The 15,236-nt window shown below is 42.7% G+C and overlaps 1 pseudogene; it reads left to right on the top strand.

The window, feature by feature from the left end:
- The window catches only part of LOC132229668 (E3 ubiquitin-protein ligase SMURF1-like), a 32,490-nt pseudogene extending 23,069 nt beyond the window's left edge, over nt 1-9,421 (top strand).
- The last annotated feature ends 5,815 nt before the right edge of the window (nt 9,422-15,236 follow it).

Genomic DNA, 15,236 nt, shown 5'->3' with positions numbered 1-15,236 from the left:
ATAAGTGATGAGTTAAGTGATAATCTTTATTCTCCAAATATCCTTTACTACAAATTCTTGTAGGTGTGGGGCAAAAGGGATCTATCAGGTGCTGGAGAACCCTCAGTTGAGTTTCTGAGTCATTCAAAACTGTCTAGAAAGCACAAGTATTCCCAGAATTTACAGACTAAATATATCTCCCTCACAGCCATCCCATTTATGTTACTGCCCTCAATTTTTTTCTGTTGTTTTATTTCTAAAGTTTTTCTACCTCAAAGTTTGGGGTCATTGTGATAGGTGGTATTAATTATGCATAATTATTCATTTTTATTCCTGACTTTATTATACTTCCTTATAGTTGGAATTTGCTTGGCCACCTCACTGGCTTTGTTTGGGTTTGGTCACATGACTTTGGCCAATGGGACATGAGTATCCATGGACTTACAGCATTTTCAAGCAGGAACTTTAAATGTACTTTTGTGGTTTGGCTTTATCCTCTTGAGCGTCTGTCCTTTGCTGTGAAAAACAACATGGCCCAGAGAGTGGCTGTTCCTTCTCTCTGAAGCCTGGGGTGAAGGAGGGATAAAGGCCAGTGGTAACATAGAAACCCACACCTGAAAAATATGTTCATGTTGATCAATGTCACCCCAATAAATTTAATTAATAAATAAATAAAAATAAAATTTAAAAAGGCCTGTGAGCCTAACAGTGGCATAGTTAACCCACCATTCTCCTGAAACTTTTCTGACAAATACATATAAGGTGTCCAAAATAATGTATACAAACAAATTAATAATTATGAAGTCAGTGTTTATTAAAATACATTTCATTTTCAAAATTTAGCTATCAGCTTTTTAAGTGTGTATACATTTTTTTGGGACACCCTGTATTTGTTGTTACAACCATAAGACCTTGGAGTTGTTTATTGCTTCAACAAAAACTATTATAATTTTCCATTTTTAAAAATCTGCTAAGCAAATTAAATAATTATTATGGTTCATTTAAGCCACTGTTTTTTTCCTATAAGTTTTACACATAATTTGGGCTGGTTAGCAATATGCCTATTTTTTTGTAAGTAGGCCTAATTCAGTCTATTTTTTAAAAAACAATCGAGTGTTTAAGGAGATAATTTTTTTTTAATATATTTCTTTATTGATTTCAGAGAGAAAGGGAGAAGGAGAGAGAGATAGAAACATCAATGATGATAGAGAATCATTGATCGGCTGCCTCCTGCACAACCCCCACTGGGGATGGAGCCTGCAACCCAGGCATGTGCCCTTGGCCGGAATCGAACCTGGGACCCTTCAGTCCACAGGCCGGTGCTCTATCCACCGAGCCAAGCCAGCTAGGGCAAGGAGATAAATTTTTATGAGTCTTTTAGACAATGTTAAATTCTAGGCATATGATATTTAGGTATTTAACAAATCAAGATAAAACAATCACATTGCATTCTTAAGATGTATGTTTTCTATCGATTTCCTGCAAATAAGCACCTTCTAACGCCTAATACACCTTTCTCTGAGCCTAGTCTTAATCCTTCAAATCTTGAGATCAGTCATCTCCCTCCTAAACCTTCATAATTCCTCTCTAGGAAATCATGAAATTGACCATATAAACATTTTCCGCTTTCTTATCTCCCTTAACCCACAGAGAAAGGTAATATCTTTTAGGTGTTGACAAAGGTTGAAGTATTGAAATATTTGGGAAAATGTGATGACTCTGCAAAGAACACCCATCAAAATACTCATGAAACACAGACCTCCCTATAATTAGTCATCAGAAATAATAAATCGTCACCATGCATCAACCTTTACAGTCCCTGGCAGCACTGACCTGAAACATCGCCCATGCCCTGTAACTGCCAATCAAAGCGAGACAGCCCTGTCAGAGAGCTGAGCCAATACAGCAAGTGTGGAGACAGAATTGGCTGCACATTTAGTCACAGAAAATGCTCCAGAAAAGAGAGATCAAAATGTGGCAAAAGTTAGCCTAAAACCAACAGAAATGGCAACTTTTCAACACACTGTTGTGACCAGGTACTGATCGGAAGCGTCTGGGGAAAAATGGTCTACTTAGGAGGGGCCTGGGCATTGTTTTTCTTCCCTTTGGTTCCCTCAAATTCACTTTCATCTTCCATTATCCAATGTTCATGGGAATACTAGTGAGTACTTAAGAACTAAAGTCTAGCCATAAACAAACACACACAGTGTGAATGCAAATTTCCTCCCTTCTACTGGGACTTGAGGACCATTGCCCCCAGGCAACTGTCCTGCTGGACGACTGCAGCCTGCTGTGTCAGAGTCTGAGTTTGCTTTGAAGTCTGACACCTCACCTCAAAAATCTCCTACAGCCCCCACTACCTGAGCCTCAGAATTAGTCATTAATTTGGTTGGGACGATCTGAAGTGCATATGAGCATTATTACATATGTGCTCCTTTGTCCTGGTTATTATGGTAATTTTAATGGAGAGCGGTTAACAGCAGGGATATTTAGGTTTGAATATTCTAATGATTCTTCCCAGGAACTGAAATAAGATTTAAAAGAAGCTAGATCTAAAACTGACAGTCCTGAGGGTGTACTAAATTTGACCTTGACTTATTTTGCAACCTAAGGCTAGTGACAAAAGCTTTCAATCTCTGTCAGGGAGATGCTATAAAATTTTGATGAGATGCTATTTTACAAAGATTCTGAGAAATTAACCCTTTATCTTTCCCAGATATTTGCCAATTAATCCCTAACACCCAGTCCCCATCCCAACTTTCAGAGTTTTACACACACACACACATGTTTAGGCCTGCCTTGGTTCCAAAACACAGAAGCCATATGGCAAGAATCTCTGAACCACAGTCTAGAAGGAATGGACCTCAGTCCTATATAGTTTCTTAGCCTTTTTCCTTACAAGCAGACCAGATGAATCTAAGAACTCCACCCCCTACTCTCTGGTTAATTCATTAGGTCAGTGCTTCTGATGGCATCTACCTGGGTCAGAGAAGTAACATGACTTTGTGGTTAAGCTTAGGAGCTTGGAGCCTTCTGCTGGCATACAATCCAAGCATGCTCATTCATGAGCTGTGACGTTCTTTAGTTTCTGAACAGGTAAAATAATGCGAAGAATAAAAATAATGGAACCTACCTTTCGGGCTGCTAAGAGTCTTAAATAAATTAATATCTGGAAGTTCAAAGAATAATGCCCAGCATATGACAAGCTCTACATGTTTATTAAAGAAATGCGGTGACCATGACTGTTAGCTCTGAATGGCAACTTCCCACTAGACACTAAAAGCTTCCTTTACCTAGGACACTCCATGAGGCTTTTACTGAATTCAAGTCCATATTGCCTCTCTGAGTTCACTATAGATGTGGGCACAGTGCCTCACTTGCCTCTCTGCTTACTATACCTGAGTGTCTACCTTAATCCTTTGTTACACAACCAACAACATTGACATTACTTGGAAGCTTGTGAAAAATTCAGGATTTAAGACCCCACCTAAGACCTATTGAGTAAGAACTGGAGTTTAGATGCTCACCCAGGTAACTGAGGTATATGTGAATTTGAGCAACACTGTCTTAGAACTTCTTTCCTAGTCCAGATCTCCACTGAGTGAGTCTAAATAGGCCACACAGCTCTTGCCAGCATGGTTCAGTAGTTAGAGCATTGGTCTGCTCACCCAAGGGTCTCAGGTTTGATTCTGGTCAAGGGCATATACCTGGTTTGCAGCTTCCATACCTAGGTTGCAGGTCGTGTCTCCGCCCTGTTTGGGGCATAAGCAGGAGACAACCAACCGATGTGTCTCTCTCATATTGATGTTTCTCTCTCTTTCTCCCTTCTCTCTCTGTCTCCCCCTCTCCTTCCTTTCCACTCCCTCTGAAAATCAATGGAAAAATATCCTTGGGTGAGAATTAAAAAAATAATAATAATAAAAAGGCAATGCCTATTTGTCACTAATAATATAATATCAAGCTTGAAAATAGTCGTGAGAAAATAATTAGAGTTCATATAACTTATAAAATGTGGCCATTCTCCTTTCTTGCATTCCAATATAAATTTTCTTGAGTGAAGAGGAAAGAAAGAAGTAGAGAAATAGCTTGCCTACTAAGAACTGAGGTTAAGCCTGAGGACATGCAAGATGATTTGTCGGAAATGAATGCTGCCCATTCCACATCTCTCTCTGAAGGGCAGTAGAAGGGTTAAGAAGTGCTATCCTTATGTATGAATATCAATCTCTAGATGTTACAAAGAGTATCATTATTCAAACCTGGTCAAAAGAAATAGCACACTATTTATTTTCAAATGACATTTTCTACTCTTAAAATGGTTTCCTTCTCCCCCCCAAAATAACATAGGATTTACATGTTCATTTTTGAACATTTTTAAGAATAAACACAAGAAAATAAAAATATCACTTATATAAAAATAGATGTCAGATAAAACTTTATTAATATAATTATTCTGATGTAAATATACTCTGGTATCTACTTACATATATGTATATAAAGTAAATTCATGCTGCTTTGTTGTAACCTACTTTAAGGATTTAATAATGATAAATGTTTGGGTATCTTTTTAATATAAAATCTAGGTGCTTTTATAAACTATGCTATACCTACAAAGGCTAAAGTCACCAAGAAAAGTATTAGAGAAAAAAAACCACACAGACTATTTGCACATTAGAATGTGTTTATTAACAAGGAATATCTCCACATATTTTATTACTTTGTAATTCATCATCCTCAACATAACAAGGGAATTGCAGTTACTGCTCAATATCAGACTAATAGAAAGTTTGACCACAGAAAAAAAAATTACCTAAATTAAAAAATGACAAAACTAATTTGACTCTAGCTTCTAGTAAAATCCTATATAATAAAAGGCTAATATGCAAATAGACTGAATGGTGGAACAACCGAACAATCAAGCAACCGGTCTCTATGACTTGCACTGACCACCAGGGGGCACACGCAGAACATGGTGGGCATCGGCTGCTATGGGATGGTGGAGCAGGTAAGCAGGGGCACCAGACCAAGGTGGGGCACTGGTCGCTGTCATGGGGGGGGGGCCTCTGGTGGTTACTCAAAATTCTTTGTTCCTGCACACTGTGGTCCCACCCTGTGCTTGCACCTGCTGCTGGTGCTGGCTCCACTTGCACCCACTGTCAGTGTCCAGCGCCAGGCCCAGTCACTTAGCACTGTCAGCAGGTGCGGGTGGTGGCTGCCAGCCCCAATCGGCCCTGAGGGCTTCTCTACCTCCCCCTGCTCCTGAGGGCCGATCAGGGCAGCAACTGCTGCTCACACCCGCTGATGGTGCCAGCCCTGCTCACACCCACTGCTGGCGCTGGCCCCAAACTCTTCGCACTGTCAGTAGGTGCGAGCGGGGCCCACACTGTCAGTGTGTGGGAGTGGCAGCCGTGGGAGCAGGGTTGCCTGCAGGAGAACAGGGATGCCCGGGGCCACGGTGGGAGGGGTCAGGTGGGGGCATGGAGGATGGCCTGAGACCCTCCCCTGTGCCTACTACAGCCTCATAGCCCACAGTTCCTTTCAAGGTGCACAAATTCGTGTGCTGGGCCCCTAGTAAACAAATAAATGTATAATATAAAGAATGCCTTTCTCTCAAGCAGCAGTTTTGTGCTCTACATTCTACATTCTTTCCTGGAACAAATAGTTATGTTTGACTCACCAACCTGTAAGAGGCAGTATCAACAGAAAAAATGATGACAGGGCTATCATTGTAGTTTTAATATAGTACCCCAACAACTTGCTGCCAGGAAACTGTAATTCTTTTTAACGACAATAACATGTCCTGGTAGATCAACATGTCTTTCTTCCTTGGTCTACCATGTTGTTAATAGTAATTTTCCTGCACACTAAAAAGCAAACAAACCAAAAAATCCTCCAGGCAACATAAACAAGGAATACTTAAAATCTCCTACAAATAGAAGTTTTAAGAGAAAATTATATCTGGATTGTGGAATTCAAAAGGTCAACAAAAATTCATCAGGTATGCAGTTTGTGTTGATTATTAGTTCTGCCAATTTTAACATGTTAGCTAAACTGTGGTCACAAGATAGCAACTACCCACCACGGTTTGCCAACTGAGATGGAACATGCTACAGGCCATGCCTAAATCAATCCCAGGTGAAGAAAGGAGGCATTCATAATTGGGGCACTTTAATGATGTTTCACTGCCTGGGCCCGTGTCACTGTTGCCTCATTTTCCACCCCACCACAGCACTGAGCTCTGCTTAGGAGGTTGAATAAACAAGATGAGGTATCTGTTAGGAAAGAGGGAAGGTTTTGAGAAGTTGTTGGAAGATGAGCAATTTTACATGTTGCTCAGATGCCCAGCCCTCCACATGGGAACAGAACACACTCTTCCTCAAACTGTTCATCTTCTGGAGTAAGAAGTTTTTCACTCTGAAGCTATGATCTGAACCAGGCTCGAGGAGGTACTGTGCCTGGGATACAAAGAGATCACAGAACATTCACTTATTCATTTAACAATTGTTTATTGAACAATAATTGTGGCAGTTTCTGTAATAATGTTAGGCTTTTTAGCTTCGGGTATTTTGTAGCCTAATAGGAAAGACAGGCATGGAAACAAATAAAGATTGTTTGCTTACCAACTATACATAATAATAAAATCATAATCATAATCAATTACTATAAATAATTAATAAATTATGGATATCCAGTGTTTCCAATATGCCAGGAAATATTGTAAATACTTTACATATAATAACACATTTGAACCTTACAGCGATGCCATGAGATAGATACTATTATTATCTCATTTTACAAAATTGAGAAATAACCCTTTCCTGTGCTACCTCTTCTGAACACTTTGTTTATTATAAGAATGAAAGGATAGAAACATTTTGTGAAGTTTTTCTTGATTGTCTATTTCTAATCAGACTTGCTGGAATTAATCTCTCAATCATTTACCTGAGTATCTTTTCGAAGGTTTAGCAACCTATGTTTTCTTATTTATTTGAAACTGTGAATTTAAATGTTTACTATGTCAGTTTATATAACCTGCCTGATTGTTCCCAATGAATGCCTAATATTCTATAGTGTATATCTAAAATTTTATGTAACTTTCTTAATTGATGGTTTCCAACTTCATGCTATTATAATTAATACTCTGATCACTATTCATGAAAATGAATCTTTGCATACTTAAGCACCTATAAAATTAATTTGTAGAAGTTTTATTTCTGTGTCATATAATATATATTTAAAACTAGAGGCCCGGTGCACAAAAATTTGTGCCCTTGGGGGGATGAGGGAGGGGGTCCCTCAGCCCAGCCTGTGCCCTCTCGCAGTCTGGGACCCCTCAGGAGATAACGACCTGCTGGCTTAAGCCTACTCCCATGTGGCAGAGGGCAGGCCCAATCCCTAGGTGCAGCCCCTGGTCGGGCTCAAAGCAGGGCCGATTGGGGAGTTGGGGCGCCGCCCCCTGTCATGCACAGAGCAGGGCGGATTGGGAGGTTGCGATGCCACCCTCAGTCACACTCAGGGTAGGCCGATTGGGGGGTTGGGGCACCGCCCCCTGTCACACTCAAGGCAGGGTCAATGGGGAGGTTGCGGCGCCACCCCCTGTCACGCACAGAGCAGGGCCAATCAGGGGGTTGGGGCGCCGCCCCCTGTCACGCACAGAGCAGGGCCCATCAGGGGGTCGGGGAGCTCCCCCCTGTCACGCACAGAGCAGGGCCCATCAGGGGGTCGGGGAGCTCCCCCCTGTCATGCACAGAGCAGGGCCTATCAAGGGGTTGAGGAGCTCCCCCCTGTCACTCACAGAGCAGGGACGATCAGGGAGTTTGGGCGTTGCCCCCTGTCACGCTGATCCCGGTGCCGGGAGGCCTCTCGGCTCCACTGATCCTGGTGCTGGGAGGAATATTACTCTTTTACTATATAGGATAGAGGCCTGGTGCATGGGTGGGGCCGGCTGGTTTGCCCTGAAGGGTGTCCTGGATCAGGGTGAGGGTCCCCACTGGGGTGCCTGGCCAGCCTGGGTGAGGGGATGATGGCTGTTTGCAGCTGGTCACACACCCTTCAGGGTGGGGGTCCCCACTGGGGTGCCTGGCCAGTCTGGGTGAGGGGCTGAGGGCTGTTTTCAGGCTGACCTGTGACTAAAGCTCCCAACTACTCCTTTTTTTCTTTTTTTTTTTTATTCTGGGCCAGCTTTTGCTTTGAGGCTTGGCTCCAGCTCTTAGGCCTCCACTGCTGAAAGCAGGTTTCTGGCCTTTGTTTACCTTCTGTATTTGAAACAATGTTGCGATCCTGCTGGCTGAAGCCCGGAGGACTAAAGCAGGTTTCTGGGATTTTGTTTAGCTTCTATATATGTAACATAGTTGCTTAGAGTTGCAGCTCAGAGGCCGGCAGCGGCAGAGGCAACACTGCGGCTGGCTGTGTTCCATGGACACTACATAAATGGGGGTTTCACAGTCCCCTTTTATAAGCAGCTACTGGGGAAGCCCATCCAGCTCTCTGACTTGGAATCCGTGGACCCAGAACTACATAAGAGCCTAGTGTGGATTCTAGAGAACGATATCACGCCCGTGCTGGACCACACGTTCTGTGTGGAGCACAACGCTTTCGGGAGGATTCTCCAGCACGAGCTGAAACCCAACGGCAGAAACGTCCCTGTCACAGAGGAGAACAAGAAAGAATACGTCCGGTTATATGTAAATTGGAGGTTTATGAGAGGAATCGAAGCCCAGTTCTTGGCTCTTCAGAAGGGGTTTAATGAGCTCATTCCTCAGCACTTACTGAAGCCCTTTGACCAGAAGGAACTAGAGCTGATCATCGGCGGCCTGGACAAGATAGACCTGGGCGACTGGAAGTCCAACACGCGGCTGAAGCACTGCGCGGCCGACAGCGACATTGTCCGGTGGTTCTGGCAGGCGGTGGAGGCCTTTGACGAGGAGAGGCGGCCCGGCTCCTGCAGTTCGTCACGGGGTCCACCCGCGTCCCCCTCCAAGGCTTCAAGGCTTTGCAAGGTTCTACAGGCGCCGCAGGGCCCCGGCTGTTCACCATCTACCTGATCGCCGCCAACACAGACAACCTTCCGAAGGCCCACACCTGCTTTAACCGGATCGACATTCCACCTTATGAGTCTTATGAAAAGCTCTACGAGAAGCTGCTGATAGCGGTGGAAGAGACCTGTGGGTTCACTGTGGAGTGAAGAGCAACCAAAGGCAACAGATTCTAGCTCACGACCACCAGACCAAAGCCTGCCGCTTTCTGCGCGCCGCCTGCCAAGCAGGCTGAGGCACGGGATTCTCGAGGACCTGGGGGGGCGTCTCCCCGCCGCGGTGTTGGGGAGCGAGGGGCAGGGGACTTTGGTTCATGGCTCCCACCCACCTTTCCTCCTTATGACAGTACTCCCACCCCTCCATCACCCATCCAATAAAATGCAGCCAGGTTTAGATCTGGCTTCGCTCACACAGGAAAAAAAAAAAAACAAAAAAAAAAACAAAAAAAAAAAACAAACAAAAAAAAACACGTTGGAGTCCTCCATCACTGAAGCAAGGAAGCCTCATGTTAGTTTCAAGCTGCCTGGCTGCCGGCTGCCATCTTGGCTGGCAGTTAATTTGCATATTGCCCTGATTAGCCAATGGGTAGGGTAGGGGTCGTACACTAATTACCATGTTCCTCTTTTATTAGATAGGATAGATGACCACCTTGAGGATTGTAGTATGCAGGACTCTCCCTGGTAAATGTTTTTTGGGGGGCCCTATATAAAAAATTTGAGTCATCAAAATTTTAAGTCAGCATGTCATTCCCATTTTGACAGCCCAATTATGTGCTGGTCTGGCAACAAATACCCTGCAGGCGAACAATCTTTTTACTAGGCCATTCTTTCATAATTAGGGCCAATCTACAGAGCGCTGGATCACACCTTAGTCTCAATTTCTAGAATTCTTTTTTTTTAATTGATTTCAGAGAGAAATAGAGAACGAGAGAGAGAGAGATGGAAACATCAATGATGAGAGAGAATCATTGATTGACTGCTTCCTGCATGCCCCCTACTGGTGATCAAGCCTGCAACCCAGGCATGTGCCCTGACCAGGAATTGAATCATAACCTCCTGGTTCATGGGTCAGTGCTCAACCACTGAGGCATGCCAGCTGGGAAATTCCTTAAGGGGCCTCTAATTATACCATGAGGGTAAAAAGTCAAAGATCATCCAAAGAAGAGAAACAGGGACTAGAGCCCACACTGGTTCTTGTCTCAGCTTGGGGTACTTTGCTCAGAAGGTATTATTGCCCTCCAGCTGGCCCAGTTACTGGAAAGAGAGAGACTTAGAAAAATTTAAGGAAGTTACCCCAAAATGTAAGGTCTTCTGAGGAGTGGGGTGGGTCAGTGTTTCCCTACTCCAATGCTTTCCAGGAACAAAGAATGTTATTAACTGTGCCACCTAACAATGAAGCCATGGGAATAGATTAATTCTCTGAAAAAAAAATTGTCCAAATGAACACTTTAATCAAAAGTCAAGCTGAAAATGTTTACAGGTAGGGGAAATTATCTGCTAGAGAACTTCAGGTTGATATGCTAAAGATAAAGAGAACTAAAAAAGCAATTTAAGGGCCCTCTCCATTTCTTTCAGAAAATCATACACATTTCAAAAACACTCCTTCAGAAATATTTCTGTCCACTGCCTTACCATTTATGAGAGGCAATGGCAGAAAATGTTTTTCTTTTTTTTTTTAAAATATATTTTATTGATTTTTAACAGAGAGGAAGGGAGAGAGATAGATAGTTAGAAACATCGATGAGAGAGAAACATCGATCAGCCGTCTCCTGCACATCTCCCACTGGGGATGTGCCCGCAACCCAGGCGCATGCCCTTGACCGGAATCGAACCTGGGACCCTTCAGTCCGCAGGCCGACGCTCTATCCACTGAGCCAAACCGGTTTTGGCCAGAAAATGTTTTTCTAATAGAAAGGAAGGAAAAATCTCATGGAACTGGAGGAACCAAGATGGCGGCATAGGTACACACTTATACTTGCTGCCTCGCACAACCACATCAAAATTACAACTAAAAGACAAAACAGATATCATCCAGAACCACAGGAAGGCTAGCTGAGGGGAAATTCTACAACTAGAAGGAAAGAGAAAAGTACATTAAAACTGGTAGGAGGTGCAGAGGTGCGGAAGTGAGGAGGTATGGAGGCGAATGCGGAAACGGGCTGGAAACTGGGTATGCTATTGCCTTTTTCAATCGGGAGGGAGATACAAGCTCCCAATTGCTCTGAACTCCAGTTCCAGGTGAGACTCTGGGGACCCAGACTCATATAGGGAGAAACTGGACTGTCTGGCATCAGGCCATAATGTGAGGGCGGCTTTCTCTCAGAGGTGCTTGCAGCGATCATTGTTCCTGCATGGGGCCATGGTACACAGAGACCCCGGGACCTCTCAGAGGCAGAGCAGATTGCCAGCCATTGCAGTTTGCTCTGCCCTGATGATTCCCTAAGACCCCACCCCACCCAATTTACAACCCTACCCAAGCTGTGAGCAGAGGCATTTGCATATGAATGGCCTGTTCTTTTGCAATCTAAAACCTAACAAACTGTGGCTGGGTCAAGGAGTGCCACAGCTGGACCTCATCTGGGCACTTTCAAACCCCAAACAAAAACGAGGAATCTGCAGATCTCTTTGTAGCTCCTGCTGGGTGGCCTCAGGCAGTGGCTGACTTTGCATCTCATTGGAGATCCAAGAGCCAGTGTACCCAGTGGTCAGTGTGACACTATACAAGTGTATAACTCTTCACATCCATAAGCGACACACTCAAGGGGGCAGACTCAGTGAGCACCAAAGCCCCACTGAAGCAAGTCCTGCTCCATAAGGGTGTCTCCAGCACAGCAGTTCTCCCATTGTAGACACAGCTGGTCCTCACAGCCAATTGGCCTGGTGGTCAATTCCTCCCAGTGATACCAACAGCAATCAAGATTTAACTACAACAAAACTGTGCACACAGCCTGCAAAGGGGTGCACCAAGAATGTCCATCTCAGGTCATTAGGGAGGCTGAGCCACTGGGCCTGTTAGGACACCTAGCACACAAAGCCACTCTATCAACACAGGGAAGCAGCCAAAATGCAGAGACAAAGAAACATGTCACAAACGAAAGAAATGGAGGAAAGCAAACTACTGGATATAGAGTTCAAAACCACAGTTATATTACTCAAGAATCTTCTAGAAACCTCTGAGAAATTTAGTGAGACCCTCAAGGATATGAAAAAGGACCAATTAGAAATTAAGCATACTCTTACTGAAATAAAGAATAATATACAGAGATCCAACAGCAGACTAGAGGATTCCAAGACTCAAGTCAAAGTTTTGAAATACAAAGAAGCAAAAAACACCCAACCAGAAAAGCAAAAAGAAAAAAGAATCTGAAAATATGAAGATAGTGTAAGGAGCCTCTGGGACAACTTCAAGTGTGCCAATATATGAATTATGGGGGTGCCAGAAGAAGAGAGAGAGCAATGAAAACCTATTTGAAGAAATAATGACAGAAAACTTCCCCTACCTGGTGAAAGAAATAGACTTACAAGTCCAGGAAGCACAGAGAATCCCAAACAAAAGGAATCAAAAGAGGACCACACAAAGACACATCATAATTAAAATGCCAAGAGCGAAAGACAAAGAGAGAATCTTAAAAGCAGCAAGAGAAAAACAGTTAATTACCTACAAGCGAGTACCCATACGACTGTCAGCTGATTTCTCTATAGATACTGTGCAGGCCAGAAGGAAGTGGCAAGAAATATACAAAGTGATACCAAGAACCTAAAACCAAGATTACTCTACCCAGCAAAGCTATCATTTAGAATTGAAGGTCAGATAAAGAGCTTCACAGGCAAGAAACAGCTAACGGAGTTCATCACCACCAAACCAGTATTATATGAAATGCTGGAGGGTATTCTTTAAGAAGGGGAAGAAGAAAAAGGTAAAGATAAAAATTATAAACAACAAAGTGACAACAAATACATATCTATCAACAAGTGAATCTAGAAATCAAGGGAATAAAAAATCTGATGAACAGAATAAACTGGTGAATATAATAGAATCAGTGGCATAGAAAGGGAGTGGACTGACAATTCTTGGGGGGAAGAGGGTGTGGAGGGTGAGGGAAGAGACTGAACAAAAATCGTACACCTATGGATGAGGACAGTGGGGGGTGGGGTGTAAGGGCAGAGGGTGGGGTGGGAACCAGGTGGGAGGTAGCTGGGGGGGAGGGGAAGGAACAACTGTAGTAATCTGAACAATAAAGATTTATTAATAAAAAAAATCTCATGGAACTTTGATTTGACAGGAGTGAAAACTATTATCATCTAGTATGTTATACTTACCAACTGTGTGTCTATTATACCCCCAGGTAGTGTTGAAAGTTATACAATTCATTTCAGTGAAACTGACTTTTCTGTTGCTCAGATCCCATGACTGAGCTTTCAGGCCAGGACAGGTGGAACCTGAACAGAGTTTAGGTCCTCTCTGTAAAGCTTACTTATTCTCCTATTGTATTATTCAGATTGAGATTATCCATTGAGATTGAGATCATATATTGATAACAATAGTGTGATCATTAATTTTATGTGTCAACTTGCCTGGCCCACAATGTCCAGATATTTGGTCAAACAGTTTTCTAAATGTTTCTGTGAAGGTGTTCTTTAAAATAAGATTAACATTGAAATTAATGGACTTTGAGTAAGCAGATTATGCTCTGTTTTAGTAACTTCAGGGGGCTATGACACAATATCATAGACTGGGTGACTTATAAACAACAGAAATTTATTTCTCATTGTTTTGGAGGCTAGAAATTTGAGATCAGGGCACGAGTACGGCGGGGTTCTGGATTGCAACCTGCCAACTTCTCAGTGTACTGTATCCACACATGGCAGAGAGCAGAGTGAGGAAATGGTCTCTTCTTATGAGGGTACTATTCCCATTCAAAGACCTAGTCACCTCTCAAAGATCCCACCTTGTAATAACATCACAAAAAGGATTAGAATTTCAACAAATGAATTTTGGGAAGACAAATATTCAGACTATAACATCCTCCATAATGTGTGTGGGATTAAAGACCTCATACAAACACTTGAAGGTCTTATTACAACCAAGCCTGACCTCCCCTGAGCAAGAAGGAATTGTATCAGCGGCCTGCCTTTAGACTTGAACTACAACTATTCCCTGGGTCTCCAGCCTGCAGCCCTACCCTGCAGACTTTGAGCTTAGCAAGTCTTCACAATTGTGTGAGCCAATTCTTTACAATAAAATTTTGTATATACACACATTCTATCAATTCTGTTTCTGTAGAGACAGCTGACAAGTACAAATAGCTAATATTTATTGAGCATCTATTATGTGACAAGTATTTTTCCAGTTGCTTTACAGAGGTATTAATTACTTCATTTAATCCTCACAACTAAGAAGTGGCTAGTTAAATAACAGTTAAAGCCAGCTCTACTTTACGGAGAAAAAGGAGGCACTCCCCAATTAATTGGCCAAAATTCCACTTTTTGTGGCAAATTTGTTATGTAAACTCAGGCAATCTTATATTAGAGTCCATGCACATAATAGCTGTTTCATCCCTTGCCAAAATATAGGGAATTAGAGGAGACATATTATCAAATCTCTCAAAAATGGACACTGGTCAAGTAGAACAATTTTCTTATTGCACTCAGGAAATGCCAATCTTGGAAATATATATTTATGTTGTTAATTAATAGGGAAAGGATGTTTTGTACTAAGACTGAAATCAGCCTCATTCAAGACTTTAAAGTTTAGAGCCTGAATGGAGTTGATTGAAGGCAAGAATCAATGCTCATCAGACAATCAAATCATTCCATTTTTCCTAGACATTTTCTTACTTAACTGAACCATAAGTGACATCTTCAGAACAGATGCTATTTCATTTTTTTCCTCCTAGTTATGCCTAGTTGAGTCATTGTTGGCCAGCAAATGAGTCTCTACAACCTTGAAAAAGTCAATGACCTTATTGTAAGCTCTGACCTTGCTCGCAGCATCTTCCCTGTTGATTTGTTAGCTCTGAGTGTAGCATATTGTTTCAGTTGGGCACGGTCTTTGAAGCTCCACTTTTGCCACCACTCCCTCCCTAATGATTTCAAGCTGTTCAAAGAACAGCTTTGAACCACAGGCGGGAGCCAAATGTTTTATAGTAAAGCTGATCTAAAACAAGACTTAAATAAAGCTCGCTTTTAGGGAACTGAAGGGGGGTAGGATATGAATAAACGGACA

Source organism: Myotis daubentonii, chromosome 3 (genome assembly GCF_963259705.1).
Source record: "Myotis daubentonii chromosome 3, mMyoDau2.1, whole genome shotgun sequence".
Classification (NCBI taxonomy): Eukaryota; Metazoa; Chordata; class Mammalia; order Chiroptera; family Vespertilionidae; genus Myotis; species Myotis daubentonii.
This window is presented reverse-complemented; position numbering and strand designations above follow the sequence as displayed.